A 22,444-nucleotide genomic window follows, 5' to 3' on the forward strand; every position below is an offset into this window, starting at 1 on the left:
GGCATTTAACAAATATAAATGTAATTGTCATATAATGTATGAATATATACATGAAAAGTTTTAGCAAATTTATGTGTGTAAGTGTGTGTTTCAAATGATTTTCCTGTCCATCTTGCTTTAGTGTTTTTTTTAAGTGCATTAAGTTTTAGAGAGTGCATAATTATCATTCAACCTGTAAGATGGTTAACCAGGCTATAGCAGTTGGGGTGGAAGTTGGTAGAATGTATTCTATGTCAAGAATTGGAACAGCCTAGCTTAAAGCCTAGAATAGCAATGGAAATAAAGAACCATGGAACCAAGGCATTAAAGGATGGGTCTCTTCCTAGGATTCATAGGGCTGATGTTAAGCCACCAGAGAGAAATGACACAGAAGCACCATGGCTCCTTGCCACCTGATCCTAGCTAGGGGCTCTGGGCAGGTCCTTTTTATCCCAGAGTGTAAAGTCTGGGAAGCCTTTGTCACAGGTGTTAGCTCCCCTGTGCTCCCACAACTGCAAACACATCCCTTATAAAGGGCTCACTGTTCCTGGATGCACAGATCCCCGCTCCTATCCCCACCCCACCCCATAGTGCCATCACTTTTGGCTAGCATTTTTGTAGAAGTCTTGTTAGAGGATAGGCCTGGTCTTTCTGAGCAGAATGAGGAATTTCATAAAGTGAAATGTATGGTTAAAGAGAAATCTCATCTCAGCACCAAGGAGGCAGAAGAAGAGAGACCCTGAGTTCCAGGACAACTTGAATTACACAACAAGACCTAGTCTCAGACATCAAGCAAGAAAACAGAATAGAGACATCTCTCTCTGTTTCTGGATGTGCACAATAGTCTGGATCACCTAGAAGAATGGTAAAGTCAGTCTAAACACAATGATGTTCCCAGAGCTGAACCTCAAGGGAAGCAAAGGATATGCCTGACTGTAGAGTGCAAGGAGGCAATAATCCTCACACAACCAAAAGGTAGGTTCCTTTGGATTCTGCACCTTGGGGAGTCTCATTCCTCAACCTATCCCATTCCCTGGTTGAGTTGAAATGCCCATACTCAGCATTTGTGTCAGCATTCGAGTCTGACCTCTTCCCAACTGTGAACAATGATTGAGAGTTGTAGCATATGGTCATTTGGTCTGTCTTTATCTTGTCATTTCAGACTACATCTGGAATTGTATGGCAGTCACTGGAAAAGGGGTTTCATTTAGAGGGTTGTAACTTGAAAATTTTCAGGAATAACTCTTGCCATTTAGTGTGGATAATTGAAAATTGTCCCCTCCATTAAGTTCAGTAGCTTAAAGCTGGCTCTGTGTAGCACTGTGGCAAAATACAGTCAGGTGGCTTCAATTTCCTTAGGAACCAAGGAAGTGTCTCTGGATATTTTCTTCCATCTCCTCTCTAAGTTGAGTGCTTTACTGGTGTTGAATTGGTAAAACAGGTACTTATGAAGGAGCCTCTAAACATGCATGGCATTTTTGTCTTAAAGAATCAATATTACAGTCATGCTAATAATCTCCTGACCATTCTTTGTAAAGACAGAGCTTGAAGGTAAGTTTTAGTGAATCAAGCCAGAATAATACTGAATACAATGCAAAGAATATCAATTTCTCTGTCTATCTATCTGTCTATCATCTATCTATATCTATGTCTAATAGATATAGATTTATAGATTTCTGTAGATATCATATACATATATATGTATATAGATAGATATAAAAATATAAAAAGACCACTGTATGCATAATAGGTATAGAAGAAAAAGAAACTCAGATCTATGTCATAGATATTTTCAACAAAATCATGGAAGAAAACTTCTCTAATCTAAAAGAAGAAATACTTATCAAAGTGTAAGAGGCATACCTTATACCAGGAGGCATGCAGAATACCAGATAGAAAGGACCAGAAAAGAAACCCCCTATGTCATATAATAGCCCAAACACTGAATGTACAGAACAAAATAAATGAATATTGAAAGTGGCAAGAAAGAAAGATCAAGTCCCAAAGAAAATCAGGCCCATCAGATTTCATAAAAGAAACACTTCTGGATTAAAAGTACAGATGGACATAAACACAGTGAAAATTGGGTGACTTCAATACCCCATTCTCACCAATGTGAGAAAAAATGTGGAAAAAAACTATAATGATAAAAATTCACCCAACAAAAGAGACACGATTTCCATACCAAGAAACACTATCAACGACCTAACTCCTAGATCCCACTGTAAATACCCAAATGTGAAAAACCAAAACAATACATTTCCTCCAAAAATCCATATTCCCATAGTAATGCACCCCAAGAAAAAATGACTTGTGAATTCAAAATAGTAATAATAAACATTATCAAGGAACTCAAAGAGGATATGAATAAATGACAAAATGAAGACAGTGAAAATTGAAACAGCTGACTTAAACAATGCAAACGTTTCAATAAATGAAAATATAATTTAATAAAGAAGAAATCTCTGGAGAAAAGCCAAAAATGAAATAAAACTTTCAAACAATTTCAGAGCAAAGCATCACCAACAGGCTGGATCAAGTGGAAGAAAGAATATCAAGTCTTGAAGACAAAGTAGAAGAATTGGAAATAAATTGTCAAGTCCCTAAAACACAAAATACAATTAAAACAAAACCACCCAAGAACAGAATATGTAGAAGCTCTGGTTTGAAGTTGTTTCCTGTTAACCTAATTTTGTCAAGTACCTGACAGCTGTATGGGGCTTAGGGTTAGTCTTTGGACAATTTGGTGTTGATATTCAAATGGAGTTTCAGAAGTAGTCCTGGCTTAAGTGAAGTTTCTAAGCCCAAGATCAGACCTGTAGAGTAATAAGATTCTCACAGCTGTTCTTTAGAAGTGTTGGGGGAGGTGCACAGAAATTTTCCGTAGGCAAAGTGCACTGGATCAGTTGGTTAATGTGAGTCTAGGATTCCCTACTTGAAGATGGGGGGCAGAAGGTGGTTGAGTAGGAAGGTAGGCAGGTGGGGGTAGTTTCTAGTACTGGTCTAAGGACCCTTCCTGGAGAAAAACATTTCTTGATCATTCAGGTGGGTGGAGCGTATGTTCTAGAGAAGGGGCCACAAATACACAGTGGGGATGGATGGGGGTGGTAGAGTTGCACAGAGTTGGTGATAGTTAGATTTCCTGCCTAGGGATAGGGAGTGGCTTAGGAGGCAAGGGCCCTAGGGAAGTGGAGAGTTACCAGTACAAGTTGGGCCTCTTGAGAAGGGATGCTGGAAGGTAGGTGCAGAATAGGTGTTCCTCAGGCAGACTACAGGATGCTTTACAAGTTCTTAAGCATAAAGTTGTAGGTGAAAAGTTACTTACCATATTTGGACATTAACAGCTAAGTATTTGGTCATATTCCTTATGGGAAAAGTCTTCATTGTGGGGTATACATTCTATTGGATATAACAAGATGCAATTACTATGAATCTTAGCAGAGTATATTCAAAAGTTGTTGGCAGCCTTGATATCCTTGAGGAAGCAAGAGCTAAAGTATTATTTATTTATTTGTTTGTTTGTTTGTTTGTTTGTTTTATCTATCTATCTATCTATCTATCTATCTATCTATTTATTTATATATTGTTTTCCTCCTTAGATGATGCATTGTTTTCTAAATGTGATCAGTTTTTACTTTTAATGATCTGAGCCATAGTCAATATTCACCTTCCTTGGGAAGCTATATTACCATTTAGAAACAGCACTAAAATCACGGGCTCCTTTCTACCTTATGAACACTTTATTATGGTCAGTTTTATTTTAGCTGAATTATTGCTGCCCTTTCTCGTTTATCCACTCTGCTGTCCTTTCTGGATTGGATCTTGCTTCTCTGCATATCCCCAGAGGGTACTCTGTTGGCCATAGAAATGTGGTTATGGGAAATACATTCTCTTACTTCTTAGCTCAAATTCAGCATAACTTTATCCTGTCTTCTATTTTGGACCTCTCTCTCTCTCTCTGATAAGAAGTCCCTGAGATACTGTATATGCAAAGGACCACTTTCAAGTCATTACATGTAGTAAAACTAAGGAAAGTAATGGTAAGGTTGAAATGAAACCTGATATTGCTTTCTTCCTCTTCTTTATTGAACTGTTGTCCATGCCATATTCAGTGGTCTGTCTTGTTGATGTTTATGTCTATCATACTCTCAGTTTAGCCCACTGGGAGACATTCAGAGTATGCAATGAAAACTCCTTTTGGGTGGGATTCCCACAGCTGGACAAAGTGGTATTAATGACCTACCTGTGGGTGATGAGTTACTTTTCAGGGAAATTAGGATTATAACATGACCACAGTATTCTTTATCATTAAAACTTAATCCTGCTCTAAAATTTTTAAAGGTTTTGTTTTTTTTTTTATTTTCCTTCATAATATACCATTAAAGTAGAAAAAGAGAAAAGAAATGAGAGGGAACCAGATTTGATTGTCTGTGCCTGGTGGTAAGCTCTGGATTCTCATCATCCTCTACTGATTGATTTGTGATGGCTTTTGGAAATGCACTTGGAATGCATAAAAACCCTACTCGCTCTTTTTGGAATGCATGGCGTGTTTACAGGAAATTTGGCAAGAGCAAAGGAAGGCCCATGGCATCCTTTTCCACAGCTTTGGAAGGAGGCATGATTTTAGAGGAGCCTTGTCCTTTTCTTTGCCTTCATCAAAGCCAGAGTCTGTCTCTCTAGCATAACATACAAAGACCTGTTGTGATCTGGCCACAGCCTCCTCTCCAGCTTCATTTCTTTGTTCCACACCCTAAGTGTGCAGTTCTGGAAATCACCACCCTGTGCAATGCCCTACACATGCCTTCCTGACTTTGCTTCTGCCAGCTTCTCCATCACAGAGGCTCTGGCCCTGTGCACTGTGCCTTCTGTGGTCATGGCCCTGGAGATACCGGGTTATTTGGTTTCCTTCCTTCCTGTTACTGTGAAAGCTTCTTAAAGCAAAGTCAGTGTCTGTGATATCATTTGTCCTACACTACTCAATCAAGCTCTCTGTAGGCGCTTCAAAGAAGATTCATTTGAGGGTGAGACTTGTAAAGGACCAAGAAGTTGATTTGTGTTCTTGGTGGAAGAATGTTTTCTCTCCAGAGTATCTGAAAGAAGAATGATAAAGATTGATATAGCCATCCATGGGGCTAGAAAAATACCAGTCCTTTCTGGTTTCATTTAAGTGACAAAAACCCATTGTTGATGATTTATCCAGAATCTTGACTATGGGAGAAAACTCTTGGGCCTCCATTTTTACTTTTACTTCATCATATAAAAAACAGCTAACATATGTAAGTTCCTGAAGCTATGAGGAAAAAAAGCCAAGTGCCATAAATCCTAATCCTGCATTCCCTTCATATTTTCACATTAATCTCAAGAGTGACCGCTTATCGCTCTAGAGTCTATTGTCTTAGAGACCCAGCCAGTCTTCCTGAATGGCTTTTGCCCTTTCTAGCACGTTCCACTGCTGCTGTACCACTTCAAGTTGACATTCTCATTAAGCCGAGACCCACATTGTGATCCTTCCCTCTCAGTGGGGGGTCCTGTTGCCACAAAGCTCATTTAGTCTATGTGCCAGGAGTCGCCCAGCATGACTGGCTTTTCCTATGCTCAGACAACCATGAATGCCTGGAGCCACATTAGAGTTTTGGATTCCACATCCTCTCTCCCCAATATTTACTGACATTGTCTGCTTTGTACAGCTGCTTCAGTACTGTCTACTGAATTTTACGAGCCAAGTCATGTTCCAGTAGGTTTCTCAAGCACCAAAGAAGGTATTCAGAAGGGTCATTGGCATTGGAACCTGTGTGTGCTGTCAAGGGTCTTAAGTGCCATCCATGTGCTTCAAGATGTGTGCAGAGGACAGAGTACAGTTACTGTTCTTTACTGCTTGGATTTACTTCAGGCCTCAATATGCTTTCTCACCCATGGCTAGATTCCAATGCTTCAGCTTATCCTGCCTCCCACTGTGGGGAACCAGAGCTGGAGCTGCCTCTGCTCTCAGAACTTGGTGCTTGCATGTGAATTAAAGGAATCTGCCCTTCATCAAAGATAAAGCATGGCTATCTAAGTGTTCTGCTTGCTTTGAAAGTACCTTAGTGTCAGGAAAATACATGTGGTAGAGTTCAGGGGACTAGAGATGCTCCAGACCTTTCTGGTTCCTCATGACCAAATTTAGCCTATGCCTGAGACACTGTGTTTTGAGAGCCTTCACATTGCATTCCCAGCAGCTTCCTCTGACTTCCTCAGCATTGCCTACCTCTATGTGACTTTAAGGCTTTGTCTTCTGGGCTGGAAGATATCTCCTCTCTCTTCCATGTGATAAACTTCCGTGGTTCTGTAGAAACCTAGGAGCCAGCAGAATCTTTAGCGGGTCCAAAGGGACCAAGATCTGGCATTCTTAACAAGCTTTCTGTGGAAACGGAAGCCACAGTCCCTTGAGAAACCCTTTTCCAGTCCCTTGTTTAGTGTGCTTCTTACATCAACTACCTTTCACAATTTTATGTTTATTTTATGCCCTTTTCTGGTTCCTATTGCTTTTATATATGTTTTATATTGTGAGTGAGTTATAGGAGTGCTGTTTGGGCACATCCATCTACTGTTTGGGCACACCCTTTAAAATTTTGGTATTAGTTCTTTGAGGATTTCCCACAGTGTTTTTTGACCATATTCACCTCGCTTTCCTTCTCAAGGCCAATTTGTGTTGCTCAGATATTCTGGCCTTCTACCAGAGCCTGGTCAACTTATTGAAGGCCACCTATCAAGGGCTATTATTAGAGAAAACTGACCCATTGTCTCTCAGCAGCTAAGAATTGCTAATTACCCCTTATCTAAAGGTGGATCTTTATGCCTAATTCCCCCTTCCATGCTGGTATTTGGTCTAGTTTAGGCTTGCACATGTCTTAAGTGTGCTGTCACAACCACGGTGAGTTTATAGGTAGAGCTTGGGCTGGACCTGTCACAGTGTAGTGCATAGGGCTACATTGTCTGTGTTTTAGGGATAGGCAAATTGATATCATGCACTGGCCATTAGCAGAGTGGCTAAATAGATCAGATTTAGATAGTATGGCATATTATAAATAAAATTCAAGGATTTGAGCCAAATTGTAATCTTAAAATAGTGGTCATAGTGGTCATTAGTTTCACAGAAAAGGCCTTCTGGAATAGTTAAATTTCACATGAACAACAACAAAGACATAAACAGTCTTAATAGGAGAAAAAATACTATCTATCTCTGGAGGGTAGTCCATGTCACTTGGCCTTTATTCTGGAAATGGAATTGTGTCAGGTCATTGAAATCTTTATGTGAGGGTGTTGAGAAAAAAGAATCATATAAGATAAATGAGCCAGTTTTGAAATATTCAGCCTAGTGGCATGTAACATATTGGCAGTGCTGTGCAAACTTCATGGTTTCAAACTAATTTCAAACCATTTTCTTCACTTCCAGTGGAAGCACTGCCTGAGGCACTGTGCTCTTATCCAGTATTCCTAAGCATTTTGGTCATAGCACCTAAGAAAATCAATGTCTTGGTTTACTTACATGACATTTACTGATACTTACATGGTTAGAAGTGAAGACTGAAAAAACCCTTTAAAGATTTAATTTATGCATTCATTATCATTATTTGTTTAAGAAAAATTCTTAATATATGACTTAGCAGAAGACAACTGGATAAATGGTCTTTTGAATCCACTCAGTCTATAGTGGCCTACCCACCAGCCTCCTTACCAGTTCTTCCATTTCTAGTGGTCAGTTAACCATGGTCTGAAAGTATGCAATGAGAAGTCTTAGGGCTGAACTAATCATGATCTTTCAGTTTCATACCACATTAAGTAGCATGGTAAAATCAAGGCTGAATAAAATCAATACTTTGCTGGTTTATTAAGGGACTTCCTAAGTAAAACTAGTCTTCTTATATTTTAGTTTTAAAGCTTCGAGTATGTGACTGAAGAATTCATTGCCTCTTGGTAGAGTTGATGTTGTGCCCTACCTCAATTAATTCTGAGGCACCATCATTCTAGCTGGGTTTTTTTTTATAACTCGCTGAACCCAGGACTTTGAGAACTGCTATCCTAGGTAGTAACTAAGTAAGTGAAGAAGGAAACCACAGACAGCTTTACAGGGTGCTCATTCCAGCCACCTCATAAAGAATGCCTGGCAAGCCAGAAGACAGGTCCCTGTTGGCATATTACAGCCCATTTAATTGATTCTACAGAAATACTCATGTCCACTCATGAGAATTTGAGAGATAGTAGAACTAACTTGAAAGTCACTCCTTTGTCATCTACCCAAAAATCTAACGTTTGTGATTCCAGTCCCTTTAATATGTTGGATTTGATTGAACATTCATTAGAATGTATTTTGAACAAACTGTAAAAACTTAGAGATTTTTAATTTTTTTTTGTATAAAATTCCAAGTTTTAAAAGACTAATTCAGCTAGATGTGGCAATATATACTTGGATACTTGGGTAGTGGAGGCAGGAGAATCAGGAGGTCAAGGTTACCCTCAATTACATAAGGAGTTTGAGACCAGTCTATGCTGTATGAGACCCTGTCTCCTAAAACAAAGCATGAAACAAGCAGAAGAGTTCAGATTTAGATTTGTCTTTGCTTCTTTTATTTTGAGATTAGCCCCACTTAAGACTCTAAACCAAGTAGAGTTAAAAGCTCAGAATACTCATTTTGGAGCCCTTTTAATTCTCCTGTTTCTAGAACTGTGCTTGATGCTTTTTGTCACAAACTATAGTGTCAGGAAGTAGTACATGCATTTTTTGTCTTTGTACTGGGTAGAGTAACTGATGTATTTTCTTAAATGTCCATTGTTTTCAAACATATAGTTTCTAATCTGTCATTTTAATTATACCAATAGATAATTTTAGAACTGCTAATATTTTACAATTATTTTGCTTTATAGTAAGTATTTTATTTATTCTTTGAAAATTCCATGCATGTGTACAATGTATCTTGGCCATATATACCCTTTGCTCTCACCTCCAACTTTCCCAGGATACCCCTCTCATTATATCTCCTTTATAACTTCCTGTCCTTTTATAATTATTTGTAGCTGTGAAGTTTCTCATGTCCATCCCAGTTCTGCAGTCCCTCAGCAGCTTATTATAAAATAATCATTCAGAGGCTTAATATTATTTACAAACTGTATGGCCCATGACAGGCTTCTTGCTAGCTAGCTCTTTAGAGTGTAACTCAACCTATAACTATTAATCTGTACATCACCATGTGTTCCATGGCTTTACCTGCATCCCATTACATGTTGCTCCTAGGATGGCAGTCTGGCATTTCCTCCCTCTGCCTTTCTCTTTCCTGTCTCTCCTTGGATTTCTGCCAGCCTCTAAGCTGCCTTGCCCTAGGCCAAAGCAGCTTATTTATTAACCAATGGGAACAACATATATTCACAGCATACAGAAAGATGTCCCACAGCAATTATTTATTTTTAACTGACTGAGTTCAGCAACACTATCTATATGTGCATGGATGTGAGGTCACCCACAGAGGTATGGAGAACCTAACAGGGGCCACACTCCTAAAGAAAAGTGGCCCTCTCACCCCAGCAGGATCTTTCTGAAGCTCCTCTGTCTGTACTGTTTTGTTCTGATGAGTTCAAACTTGTCTTAAAACCAAACTATACCTACAATTAATAGGGAAGTTTAATTGACTGTAAGTTTCCTACTGTCAAAGGCTAGCATGATTTTAAGCTGTATTCTTGGATTATTTTATTTAAAAAGAAACAACAACCCCTTGCGATCATAGCACCAGCTAGAAGACATGATAGCAAAACAGCAGTGAGGTTCCCAGACCATGCAGGAATGGGAGAGAGACCAGCAGACCACTAGAGAATGGAAGGAGTTTGAACTGTGATGCCTTCCACCTAGTCAAGAAAGCTTAAATTTGGGAATCAGAAAATCTCAGACAATCCCTGGAAGAGTCTACACAGCAAGGAATCCCCTGCTTTAAGCCTGTTGTCCCTTCATACTGTTCGACTTACTTCAGTGCCAGTAGCCTACAGGCAGAGGCCAGGCAATGAATGGTTCAGGGCCATGGGTTGCTCTAGCACAGGACACTACGACAGGCCCAGGATTACAGGCCTGCCATAAATCCAAACCTATGCACTAGTCAAGAAATCTTAACAGGCTTCCCTAACATTTAAAGCACAGACTAAGAAAAATCTTAGCACAAGTATACCATAAGGAATTTATTTTCCTACGTCAGCCAGGGATCACTAAAGAAATTGATAACCACATTCAAATTTGTCCTGACAGTGATACCCCTTAACTCAGTTGCAGAATAGACACTCAACTTATATCACCTATGATTTTTCACAATTACAAAATGACTTTGAAGATAAAGTTAATATTATAAACAAACAAGCTAGAGCCAGTGGAAGCAGTGTGTGGGAATATTAAGAGCCCTGAACTTTATATTATAAGACAATAACAGAAAAAAATAAAAGATACCAAAAAAATAATGATTAAAATAACTAAAACTATAAAGAAGAGGTTAAACCAAAAGAACAGGCAGATTTGAAGGAAGTTTGTGGTGATCATAGAAATAGAAGTGACCATTGCAGTTTAAAAAAATCTGTTGATGAAACAAAATACCAAACTAAACAAATCTGAGGGAAGACAGGAAGATAGGAGTTAGAAAATTACCACAGTGCAATGCAGAGAAATAATAAAATGAAAAATGTTTGAAAAGAGAGCTGGGGGCTAGGCTTAGTGGTAGAGCACTCATATAGTATGCATGAACCCCTGGGCTCCTCCATTCATGGAACCACAAAATAAAGTTCAGGAGAAGTTCCAAACATGGTCTACTATATGGTTGAGACCACAGACTATGAAAAATATTAGTTGTAGTAAGTAGTTTTTCATGCCTGAAGCAGGCTGCTCAAAGAAAAGGGTGTGTATTTAGCTTACAGTTTTGGAGGTTCAAAGGTCAAGATCATTAGCTTGACCTCTGGTGAGGCAGCAGCAGATGACTCACCATGGCAGGAATACAAGTAGCAGCAAATGGTCATAGCTTGAAAAGAGCAGAAACCAGTGCTCCGCAGTCCCATGAGGACATCGCTCCAGGGACTGAAGGACCTTCCATTCAGTCTCACACTCAGTGTTTCACAGTACTTTCTGATCCTATATATCTTGGGGCACAAATCATAAACAACAGCAGTAATTTCTTAAGAGAATGGTTGTGGATTTTCTGTAGTTGAGAGGTATAGTGCATTAGAGACCATAGTCATAGACACTTCTAAAAAGAGAAAGGAGGCCCTGACCACACAAATGTACACCCTAAAGAAGCTACATAACACAGAAGACAAAGGGAACATCCACAAGAATAACTTAACTCCTGGGAGCCAAACCCTTGTTTCCTGCAGTGTATTGGTAAGTAGTGAGTGCATGTCCCATCTCCCATCGTTTGCCTTGTCCTTAGCACCCTGGTCGGGCGAGCATGTTGAGTAATACAAAGCTTTCTTCTCTTTCCTTGTTGTGAAGTGATGTTGGTTGCTGACCTCTCAGGTGTAGCATTTACAGCTGGGCTTATTATCATCTCTCATTTCAGGCTTAATCATCTCCAGTGATCTAAGTTTGAGGAGTTACTTCCCGCTTGCCCTCCCCCTCTTCTTTCTTCTTCCTTTCTTTCACTTTTAGGTTTTGGTCATAGAACCAGAATCGTTACTGCTTGGCCATGCCCTTGGGATTTTTCTAGCTTTGTAGACAGGAAATGAAATGCCTACAACTCTGACCAGGACTTGATTTTCCCAAGCTCATTCCCTTTTGGTGACTGGATACTCGTGTCTATATCTTTAGGATGTAAACAAACATAGATCTGAAGGAATCCCTTAGTTGGGAACCATCCCTGGGAGTGAGATGTGTATGACAGGAACCCTCACTTGTGGACTGTGAGCTCAGAAGATGAGGCAGTGAGAATGAGTATAGAAGCGGGGGTGGAGGGGGAGCACAGATTTACAAATGAGGGTGGTACAGAATATTGCCCTGGTCCTCGAGCATCCTCTCTTAGTTTTCACTGTGTCTGTTTGCTGTTTGATGTTCAGTCCCAGTTGGTCTCTTGATGGAGACTTGTGACTTCATGAAAACCTTTTCTAACCCTCCTCAGGGAAGGGATTCTGTACCAAGTATTCCCTGGGTCTTCAGACAGTCTTTCATTTTCATAACAGACGGTTGATTTCTCAGCCCCGTGATATACGATCATAAAGAGCTGTGAAAACTTTAGAGAGAGAGCCTGGATGGAAGGTCTTAGGTCACTGGGATGTGCCCTCACAGGGCTGTGGGGCTCTAGTCTCTCCTTCTTTTCACCATCACTGGTTGTTCCCTCTTTTCCTTGGCATTTGGTCACACATTGCTTTGACATCTGTCAGAGGTCATGTTTTTCAGAGAATGGATTTTATTACTTTCACCCATTTAAATATTTTTATTTACATTTCTCCAGCCCATAATACACAGCATTGCTTTGAAACATTGCTTCCTATGCTCTTCTGTCTGAAAACTAGATTATTGAAGTTTTTGTCATTGCTTAGTGGAAAAGCCCACATTTCAATTTCTGCTGCATCTTCTACCCAGAATTTTACTTTTAAAAAATGGGGAGAGAAGCAGGAGAGGATCTGGCACACAGCATAAAAGAATATTTTTATAGTACTTTGGAGTGATCCCTTCCTGAAGGAGGAACACATCTGTGTTATGGCAACAGGTTCATGTGTATGTGTGTGTGTGTGTGTGTGTGTGTGTGTGTGTGTGTGTGTGTGTGTGTACGCATGCATGCGCATGTTATGGTAGTGCTAGTGCTAGAAGGCTAATGTCTGGAAATTGTGGAACTAATGGAGTGGCAGTGACTTCCTGTGCACACTCTCATAGTGGTCCCTGGCATTTTTTCTGATTGAAACTGTAGGTTATATGTGAATCAGTGGGTGTTGGAAGTTCTGTTTGTGGGATAGCAGGGTGAGGGGTGTGATTGGGCCTGATACCTCCATTCCTCCATCCCTTATGGAAAACCCATCCAGGGATCCTGCTCTGCCCCACCCTGTGGATGAACTTCCATCCCCCCTGTCCTCGCCACTGCCTGCCTTTCTGGATGGGGGCTCCCTCTTGATACTCCAGTCTGCTTCTTTGGCATGTGCCTCTCCTAGGAAAACTTCCAAGAAATGTCATTTCAGTTGCTTACAAAAGTTTAATTTCACCGAAGGGCTTCAGAGTTGGTCCCCAAGCATGTAGAAAATGGGTGTTGTATCTGACTCTTTCCCAGGTTGAGTTCTTACCACAGGGCTTTTTTTTTCCTCTCCCAGTTCAGCAAGACAATTCCAACAAAGCTGCTGTGACAGAACTTCCTTTTGCTACCCACTGACTTTCAGTGGGACCCAGATGGCTGCACAGCTTAGAGTGACCAGGTTATCCACTGCTTGTTTCACGGCCTATCAGGCTTTAGGGAGGCACTCTCACTGCACAGCTTATGGGTACCAACACAGATGGCTTGGTTTCTTGCCTAGCCTCTTGTCTCTGAGGGTCTCTCCTACTGAACTCACTAATCCTTCATCATCTTCCTCCTTCTCATCACTACCCTATCTTATAGAGCACTTGATAGTTTTCTGAATTCTCACCACCTCTCATTCTCACCTTGACCTTTCAGTGAGCCCACATACCAGGGAAGTAGCCCAGGCCTCTGTAGCAACCACAAATGTGTGTAATACTTCCCAAGTGCTATGGTACTCAATGGAGCTTGCTGGAATATTTTTGGAACCATTGGAGCTAAAATTTTGAGGCTCATGTCCCTTTAAGCTCTTTTTGCTAGATCCTAATGACAAACAAAACAGACATGGTTCTTGATATCATGGAGCTTCTAAACCAATTAACTGAGAAATTGGCAGTATTTCTATTTCTGTCCTAGCCTGCCTCATGTATGGTTATGAGTAGACCTCAGAGAATTCCAATGCTGCACATGAAAGCAGGGAGAGTCATCCTTTCCCAGCATCAGATGCAGGGATCTGAAACATACAGTGTTTAACATGTGTATTAAATTATATTAAGGAGGCAGGTGGTGGGGGTGCACGCCTTTAATCCCAGCACTTAGGAGGCAGAGCCAGGCGGATCTCTGTGAGTTCCAGGCCAGCCTGGTCTACAGAACAAGATCCAGGAAAAGCACCAAGACTACACAGAGAAACCCTGTCTCGAAAAACAAACAAAAAATTATATTAAGGATATGTGTATTGTTAGACTGAAATACTGTAGTAGTTTTGTACTGTAACTATTTCTTTTTCATAATGTAGGATAAAATACAGCCTTACCCAATAAATCTTATTATTTATCTGTTACTTTTGGTTACCTTTGCTCATTGCTATATGTGTCCCCTGTAAGAAATTCTTTTACTTTAGGGAAAAATTCTGGATCACAGAGCATTTGGAAAGGATTTAGTCATTACTAATCAAATAAATGCATCTTAAAATAAGGCAGGCACAAAGTTGTACACTACTTATAACAACTTTGAAAATAATGCTTTATTTTAGTACAAGAAAAAAATAAGGGACTTAGAGAGACAGATACCCTAAAATATTGTATGTGGGAGTATAACTAGATATAGGTCTTCTGGGTAACATGTTGGCAGTATATATTAGTAATCTTTATTGCTTTTCATTAACAAATTCTGTTTCCATGGATTTATTCTGGAGAAAAAATATGTACAGGTACTTATGTACCTGGAGATTTGCTACAGTGTTTTGGGGAATGATTAAGTAAGTGTTGGAAACAATCTGAATAGCTGATACGAGGTTTGACAGCACTCTATATGTGATAGGTACAACATCAGAACGTTGTCCCTGGATACCAGCCTTTCATTAAGCAGGGAGACAGGCTGGGCCTGTCTCTTCTCTCCCTTTAAGTTAAGGATCAACTCTAGGAATCTTTTAAAAGTTTTACTCTTTTTGTTTGCTTTGTTTTCTACCCTTGTTTAATGATTACTTAGCTTTTAACATAGCCCAAGTGAATATGTTTTCATATAATAGATTTCTAGTGTCACTTTCTCCCCATATAGAAGTGGATGGAGGTCCTTTCTGTGTGCAAGACTGAGCAGTGGGATCTGTCAGTAACATGTTTTGGGAGGAGCCACTTCCTAAATGTGTTAAGACCACAGATATGGGAAATGGGACCTGCTGGAAGCCACAGGCTGTTCTCATCATCATGTGGGAAACCACAGGGGTGACAAGGATTCCCAGGCTTCCAGTTCTATTCTGCAACTGTTGACACCGCCTTCAGAATTCCTATGGAACTTGTCTGGAATGTAATTGCTTTGAGTTCATTACCCTGAGATCACAGGAAGGCATCGCCGATGCTCGTGGTTGGAGCTCCAACTCATTACTGTGGTGTGGTTCCTTGCTCCTTTCCAGGATGTGGGTTTCTACCCCGTGCCTTTTGTACTTAGGTGTAGCACTCTCCTCTTCTCTCTGTAGAAGCCTGTCCTTCTGCCCTACCCAAGTTGGTCCTCCTCCCCAATTTTGGTCCTGTGTCATTTCTTGATGGCATGGCATAAGTTAGAATGCTAGATGGGGTCAGGCTATGGGGTCCATAAGTGAGGAACTGGGTTTACTGAGGACCTGCTGCTCTTTATATTGTTTCAGCTCTGTGGATTGGCACATACCCAGGCTGGTCTGTTGAAACAGGCCATTGAAGATGTGTCTTCTAGAAAAATGTACATAGCTGTGTTCTTGACATGCTGTGGCCCACATTAGACTTTGCTTCTCCATCTCTGCTGCCCTCAGTGTGGCTTCTTCAACCACCTTACTTATGGAGTGCTCAAAGCAAGATAACAACAGCAAGGTGTCCAGCTTTGATGCTCGTACCATTGTGAACAGTTTAGTGTTTTGTCATTAAACACTTTGACTTCCCCTTTGAAAGCAATCTGTTTGATTTGGGCTTTGAGAAGGACACTTGCTGAGAGCCTGATGGTTGGAGTCCCAGAACTCAGCTTCTCTCTGTGAATCACTTGGTATCTGTTACCAGACACTGCGTGCTGTTCTCTGCCTAAAGAACAGTCCATTTTCTAATCTTTAACCTTTACTTCCTGCTTGTTGATGCTGTATTTTAAAACTTGTTTCCAGCTACTTGCTGTATATCTAAATAAATGAGAGGAGCCATTGTTTCCCTTGGATGTGAATTTGAATTCAGATTCAAAACACTTGACAGCTGAGTGGACCAAGGGGCTGAGAGATGGTGATGCAGAAGTTCAGCAGTGGGGTGGTAATGGTGGTACATGTGAGATGTGATCCACTTACCTTTTCTGATGTCTGCGGGCTATGGAGGCTGTGAGATTATGTTGTCTTCTTTAATGAGTTCTGTTCACCCAGGATGAGTGCCTGAGTAAATATATTGCTCCTTTTTGCTAACAGTCTGCCAGACTTTCTCACACATATAGTCCCACATATAGATTTGGAGTCTTGGTCATCCCTCCAAAATGGTGGTTTTCATTCTCTGAAGCAGGGTTGTGGGTAGGAAAGAAGAAGCTCCAGGTGTTGGGCCTTGAGCTGCCTTCTTTGATTTAGGTTTCTGTCTCTGTTCCTTTATCTGTAAAACAGGATGAGTGATAAGGGGCTATCTTCAGAAGACTGCTTTTTCTTTCAAGTAATTAAAGGTGGTTGCATTAATTAATTTCAATATAGCCTACAAGTGTTTCTTTGAAATGTTTTAGTATTGGTCTGTTCCTGATGACCAGCACTTAGAGGCACCCTCCCCCCTCATATCTCCGCTCCTCGTTCCACTAGACCTCCAGTTGAGGTCAGTTCTTTCGCCCAGTGCACTCCCTGCAGTGGAGCCCTTCCACACAGGGGCTGGGCAAATGACAGCAAACGCAGAATCCTGCCAAGGTGGCAGGCACAGGGCTTGGCACATTTAACTGCTCAGATGCAATATAAACAGGGCTGTATGGTGGTTTGTATGTCGTGATTCTCTACTGCATTTGATGGCCATTTGTAAAGCTTTCTCTATCTCTCTCTCTGTCCCTCTCTCTCTCTTTCTCTGGAAGATGAGAGAGCCATGGAATTTGAGCATTGCAGTCTTAGTAGCTGAGGCCTTTCTGAGCCTGAAGAGAGGCACTGCTGATATTGGGTTTCCCCTCTGATGAACATTTTCTAATTGCTTTTCATCTCACTCAGTCAAGAACAAAGCCTTCACAGTGGCCTGCAAAGCCCTCCAGGATTTGCTGCCCCCAGGCCCATTGTCTGACTTTGGCTACTTTCCCCTCTTCTCATTCTGCCCCGGGTGTACTGGCTTTCATTTTGTGTTGCCAGCATGCCATGCACCTTTCGACCTTAATGTATCCACACTACTGTTTCCTGGGCATGTGACTTCCCAGGTGTTCACAAGGCAAACTTCTTTACTTCCTCCATCTTGTTGCTGCATGCCTCCTTCTAGCCATTCTTCCCAGCTCACCTTTTAAAGATGCAACCTGACCCCAGTATTCCCTGTCCCCATTCCCAGAATGTTCTTTTAGCACAGGACTATATTTTTGATGTATTATCTATTTTACCATACAAAATGACAATTTTTCTAAGACAAAGAACCAGGGGTGGGAGGAGAGGGGTCTGTTTGGTTCATTGCAGCATCCTCAGTACTTAAAGCAGTCCCTGGCACAGAGTAGACACTGGAAATGATTTGATAATGAAGAATAGGTGAGGCACAGAGACTTCTCTGCTGGATTGGGGGGCGCCTCAGTCCTTGGCCTGCCACTTTGGACAGTGGTGGTTTCCAGGCAGTGAGCCGCATCACTGAGGAAAGTGTCACACCAACAGGAATTGCATTGCGGCCTTCCATGCTGTCATTTCCACATGTGCGGCTAGTGTGCCTCCTTCATTTCCCTTCTAGCATTTCTCCCCAAGTCTGAGAACTAATTTTTTTAATGCTGTGATAATGAATGTGAAATCATTTTATACGCTCTAAAGTGCTTTCTTTGCAAGAGTTAATTACAATTGGGACTTAGAATCAGTTGTTAGTGACTTGGAATAGTTGAGTAGTTTTCCAGAGAGAAAGTGTCCCTGGGTAAGCCTCTGTTTTTCTCCTACCCAATTGCCACAGGTCCCATTAGGCCTGCAGACTGGGCCTAAGAACGAAGCCTACTTGAGAAAGGTGATCATTTAACTTCTTAGATCCAGATCCTTAGATCTAAACAATGTACTTTCCTTGTACAAAAAGGAAATAAGAGGAATAAATAATACCCAGGCTGACCAATTTGGGGACTCTAAAGTCTGTGCCTGACTTACAATTGACACAAAAGTTCCAGTTCTTATCCTGAGTGAGCCGACCCCATTCTATGGGAGTCAGTAATCCCCATGGCCCAGATTAGTGTATTCCCAATAGAGAAACTTCAGGAGGTTCAACACTGTTAATGGCCATAGGTGAACTAATAACATCGATTACTTTTAACAAGTTCCAGACAGGACTACACAACTCAGTTTTCCTTTGCCACATGATCTCCTTAAACCATGTAGAACAGAAGAGAAGCCAGTGAGGTATGTACCAAACACATGTACCACCATCTCCACTGGAGCCTGGAGGGTCAGGAGCTCTGTAATCAGACTGCAGGTTTCCTGGCTTCAGCTTCTACGTTTACCACTTACTCAGTATAAACTTGGACAGATTTCTGAAACTGTCTAGAGTTTTAACTTTCTCATGCTGAACAACATTGAAGTGTAATTCCTGGGATAATTGTAAAGATCAAATGAGATAAATGATGAAGTACTTAACATCTGCTTCCCAGAAAATATTTGGCTAATATTGCTGTTAGTTATTGATGGCATTTATGGTAATAATTAAAGGCAGGCAGAATTGAAAGGGATTTGAGAAACTGACAAAATGAAAAAAAATTAACATAGGATACTCTATCCTTGAAGCTCTAACAAATGTTTTGGAAGAAGACCAGCATCATAATTTGGGCATTATGCAATATTATATAATGTGTATTAGGTAATTCATACAATAATGATTATTATACCCTGTAAATATTTTATGGCCTCATACCTTGCAGACTAGTGTGGCCAACAGTGATACCTGGTTTGTTATATACCATCACTGTCAGGGGAACTGCCCTGACTGCCTCTCCACTGCCCCTGGCATGACTAAAGATCTGAGACCCTGGTAGGTTACATAAAAGTAACCTTAAAGCAGGAACTTAGTGCCACTGATCCTCTGGGCATTGTCAAGATGGTAGCCTCCATTGCATCCACATATTATTTCTTTCTTCAACCTCAACAAGCTGTGCTAGGGGCTGGGGTGGTATAAGGGGGAGGGGTCCTGCTATCCGCATAGTCTTGGAACTCTGGTAAGTGTGAGAAACATCCACAAACACCTTCATAAATGGTGACCCATTGTTCAGTAAGTGCCGGCAAAGAAGAACTAGGGAGCTAGAAGTTTAGTGCAAGACCTGACCTACTGTGGGTAGCCAGAAAGACCCCTCTGAGGAAGTGAAAGTGGTCTAGGAGAGGGCCAGACAAGGGCTCCCAAGGCATTGAGGATCAGAATTAGGACAATACGAAGGCCAGAGGTTGAAGGGCAAAGGGGAATGTGGTGGAAAAGGGTCTTGAGAAGTCACTGATTCATGGAACTCCACAAAGGTTTCTGGAGAATCCTTTTCCCCTTTAATCATCAGCTTATATTATTACAGACTATGTATAACACAGATTTTACCACATTAGCCATTTTTAAAACTATAGTCAAGTGGAATTAAATGCATTTATAGTATACAGCCGTCAAAAGTATTTTATCACACCAAGCTGAAACTCTGCACATAGGAACAGGAACTGCCTTCCGTCATCTGCCATCTTGTGCTGCTTGCAATTCCTCTGTCCTGGAGTCTGGCTACTGAGTACTGTGTAAGCTAATCAGACAGTACTTACCCTTTGCAACCTGCTTGTTTCACCTAATGTCCTCGGGGTCCATCCATGTTGTGTTTGCCAGCATTGCCTTTCTCTTTAAGGCTGTGTAGCATTCCATTGCAGGTATAGATCACATCTTGCTGAACCTCCTATGCCCCCACAGGCACTTGAGTGGCTTCTGTGTTCTAAAAGTTATGAATAGAGCAGTGATGAGGGTGGGAGTGCAGATGCTTCCTCAGGACCCTGTTTACAGCTCTGTTGTGTATACTCCCAGTAGAACTGCTGAATCAGATGACAGCTTCCATGTGATTTTGAGACTCCATCACACTTGCATGCTAACAGCTTCCACCTTGAAGTTGAAAATAGTCAGGGGACCTTGGCGGATGTTCGAGACTGATGTCAGGGTGAGTTGAGTAGACATGGAGCTGGCTGTGTACTTGGGTCTCAGACACCTCTGCTTCAGCTGCAACCTGCATACACAGAGGCTTTTGTACCTGTCTCCCTCACAGGGCTCCTTGGTTTCTCTAAAGAATGTCTAGGACTGAGTGTGTCTCTGTAAGCGGTTGGTCCTTAAGTTGCCGTAAGTCATCCTGGCCAGTGGACCTCTCAGCAGTCATCTGTGCCCATCTGAAACATGGTCATTCATGCCAGGAGAAGCAGGGACAAGTTGCCCATTACTCATAGAGCCTTGAAACATCCTGGAGGAAAACAGCATAGCTTGTGTTATCATTTTATCTTTCTGGGGCTATAAAAACCATTTTGTCTGCCCCCTTCCTTCTTTTAATTTATCCATTTGACGGCTTCATTCTTTTTTTTTAGATTTTTTTTTATTATTATTACATTTGTGTTTTAATTTTACACATCAGCCATGGGTTCCCCTGTCCTCTCCCCTCCCGCCCCTACCTCCACTTTCCCCCCAGCCCCTCCCCTCCATTCCCAACTCCTCCAGGGCCAAGACTCCCCTGGGGATTCATTTAAACCTGGTGGATTCCGTCCAGGCAGGTCCAGTCCCCTCCTTCTAGACTGAGCAGAGTGTCCCTGTGTAAGCCCAAGGTTCCAAACAGCCAGCTCATGCACTAAGGACAGGTCCCGGTCCCACAGCCTGGGTGCCTCCCAAACAGTTCAAGCTATTCAATTGTCTCACTTATCCAGAGGGCCTGATCCAGCACGGCTTCATTCTTACACCATTAGAAAGCAACTCTGGGGCTGTGCCACCCAGCTAAAATACTGTTCTGTCATATCCAAGGGTCAGTTCATCATTTTGCCAAGCAGACAGCCAGATTTAATGGCAGGAAGTGGGAAGAAGCAGTTTAATCCAGTACTGCTTTCAGACTTTCATAAGTAGTCACACATTCATTTCCTCTCATCCTATATCAGCTCATCAGTCTATGTCAACGATGAAGGACCAACCTTTCTCCTTTTAGCCTTCATTGTATCTGGCGCCTCTCCCTGGGTGGCTCTGTGATTCCTCTGTGCAATTCCTTTTTATGGGGTATCTGAGGGAGAAGAGTACCCCTTGTCACTGGTTGTGTGGGGACAGCTGAGAGTCAGGGCTAAGAGGACAGGCTCTCCTGACTTCCTTCCCTTCTGGCTGGAGGAGCACAGGTGGGCTGCTTCACTTCTCAGTGCCCCACTTCCCTCCCCTGTAGGAGAGTGGCGAACAGAGTGCCGGCCTGAGAAGGAGGCGAGAAAAAGTACCCTTCAGAAATAATACTCCATTAATTATTCAAAGCCGGAAGTCTGGCCGTTCACTAGATACCCATTCCCGGGAATGAATGTGACCACGCAGACCATGCAGAGATGATTATGTTACTCTTTCTTTCGGGGACAGCACAGAAAAGCTATATTTCTGACTCTGGTGGGCTTTCTTAGCAGAGTCCCCCTGCACCCTCCCTACCAGTCCCACCTCAGAAAGTCCAAGTGGTATCCAGGCAACCACACACTTAGGGATTGGTGGAAGCAACCAAATTAACAGCCCTGGAAACTTAACGCTTAGCTGGTTAACCACAAAATAACAGCTTCATTTCTAGTGAATCCTCAGCCCAGCCTTGGGGCTTCCCCAGGAAGGTGTTAGTGACTAAGGTGATGTTTACTCTTGCTTGATCTTCCACCCACTCTCTCACTTTCAGGAGTGTTAGCCTTAGACCTGCCTGGTACCTGTCTGCATCCTCTACAGGAGGCATTTCAAGGTCATCGTCCAGCTTTTGGCCTTGTAACACTTGTGCAAAAGAAACAGTTAGTATAGAAATGCCCTAAGGGATGGGTCAGGACATGTGGTTTAAAGGAACAGGCTTGCTGTGGCTGTAGTGGACATGTGCAATTCAGAATTGGCTTTCCAGGGTGATGAGCTTGGGCTGCTTAGGGGAGAGCTTGCTCAGTAGATTGGGGCATAAAGCTGCTGGTGTCATGAAGCAGCATGAGCTGCCTGGGTTTGCGTTGGGTGTGGTGCCCACCCCCCTGTGGTGCCCACCCCCTGTGGTGCCCACCCCCCTGTGGTGCCCGAGATGCTTATGAAGAAGTGAAGGAAAAGAAGTGTGCGGCTCACTCACATTTGTTCCAGTTGTTTGTTTGTACCACAGTACTTCTCTTTGACCCAGACCAA

At 41.9% G+C, this 22,444-nt stretch overlaps 1 protein-coding gene and 1 non-coding gene across 2 annotated transcripts in view; one reads left to right on the forward strand and one right to left on the reverse strand.

Moving 5' to 3' along the window:
- Arhgap26 (Rho GTPase activating protein 26) overlaps positions 1-22,444 on the forward strand; it is a 384,395-nt gene that overhangs the window by 259,762 nt on the left and 102,189 nt on the right. The gene's annotated exons all lie outside the window — the stretch shown is intronic.
- On the reverse strand, positions 9,955-10,092 carry LOC118595092. The gene has a single exon (XR_004946465.1). It is a non-coding gene; the product is annotated as a small nucleolar RNA SNORA42/SNORA80 family (small nucleolar RNA).

Source organism: Onychomys torridus, chromosome 13 (assembly GCF_903995425.1).
Source record: "Onychomys torridus chromosome 13, mOncTor1.1, whole genome shotgun sequence".
NCBI classification, from domain to species: domain Eukaryota; kingdom Metazoa; phylum Chordata; class Mammalia; order Rodentia; family Cricetidae; genus Onychomys; species Onychomys torridus.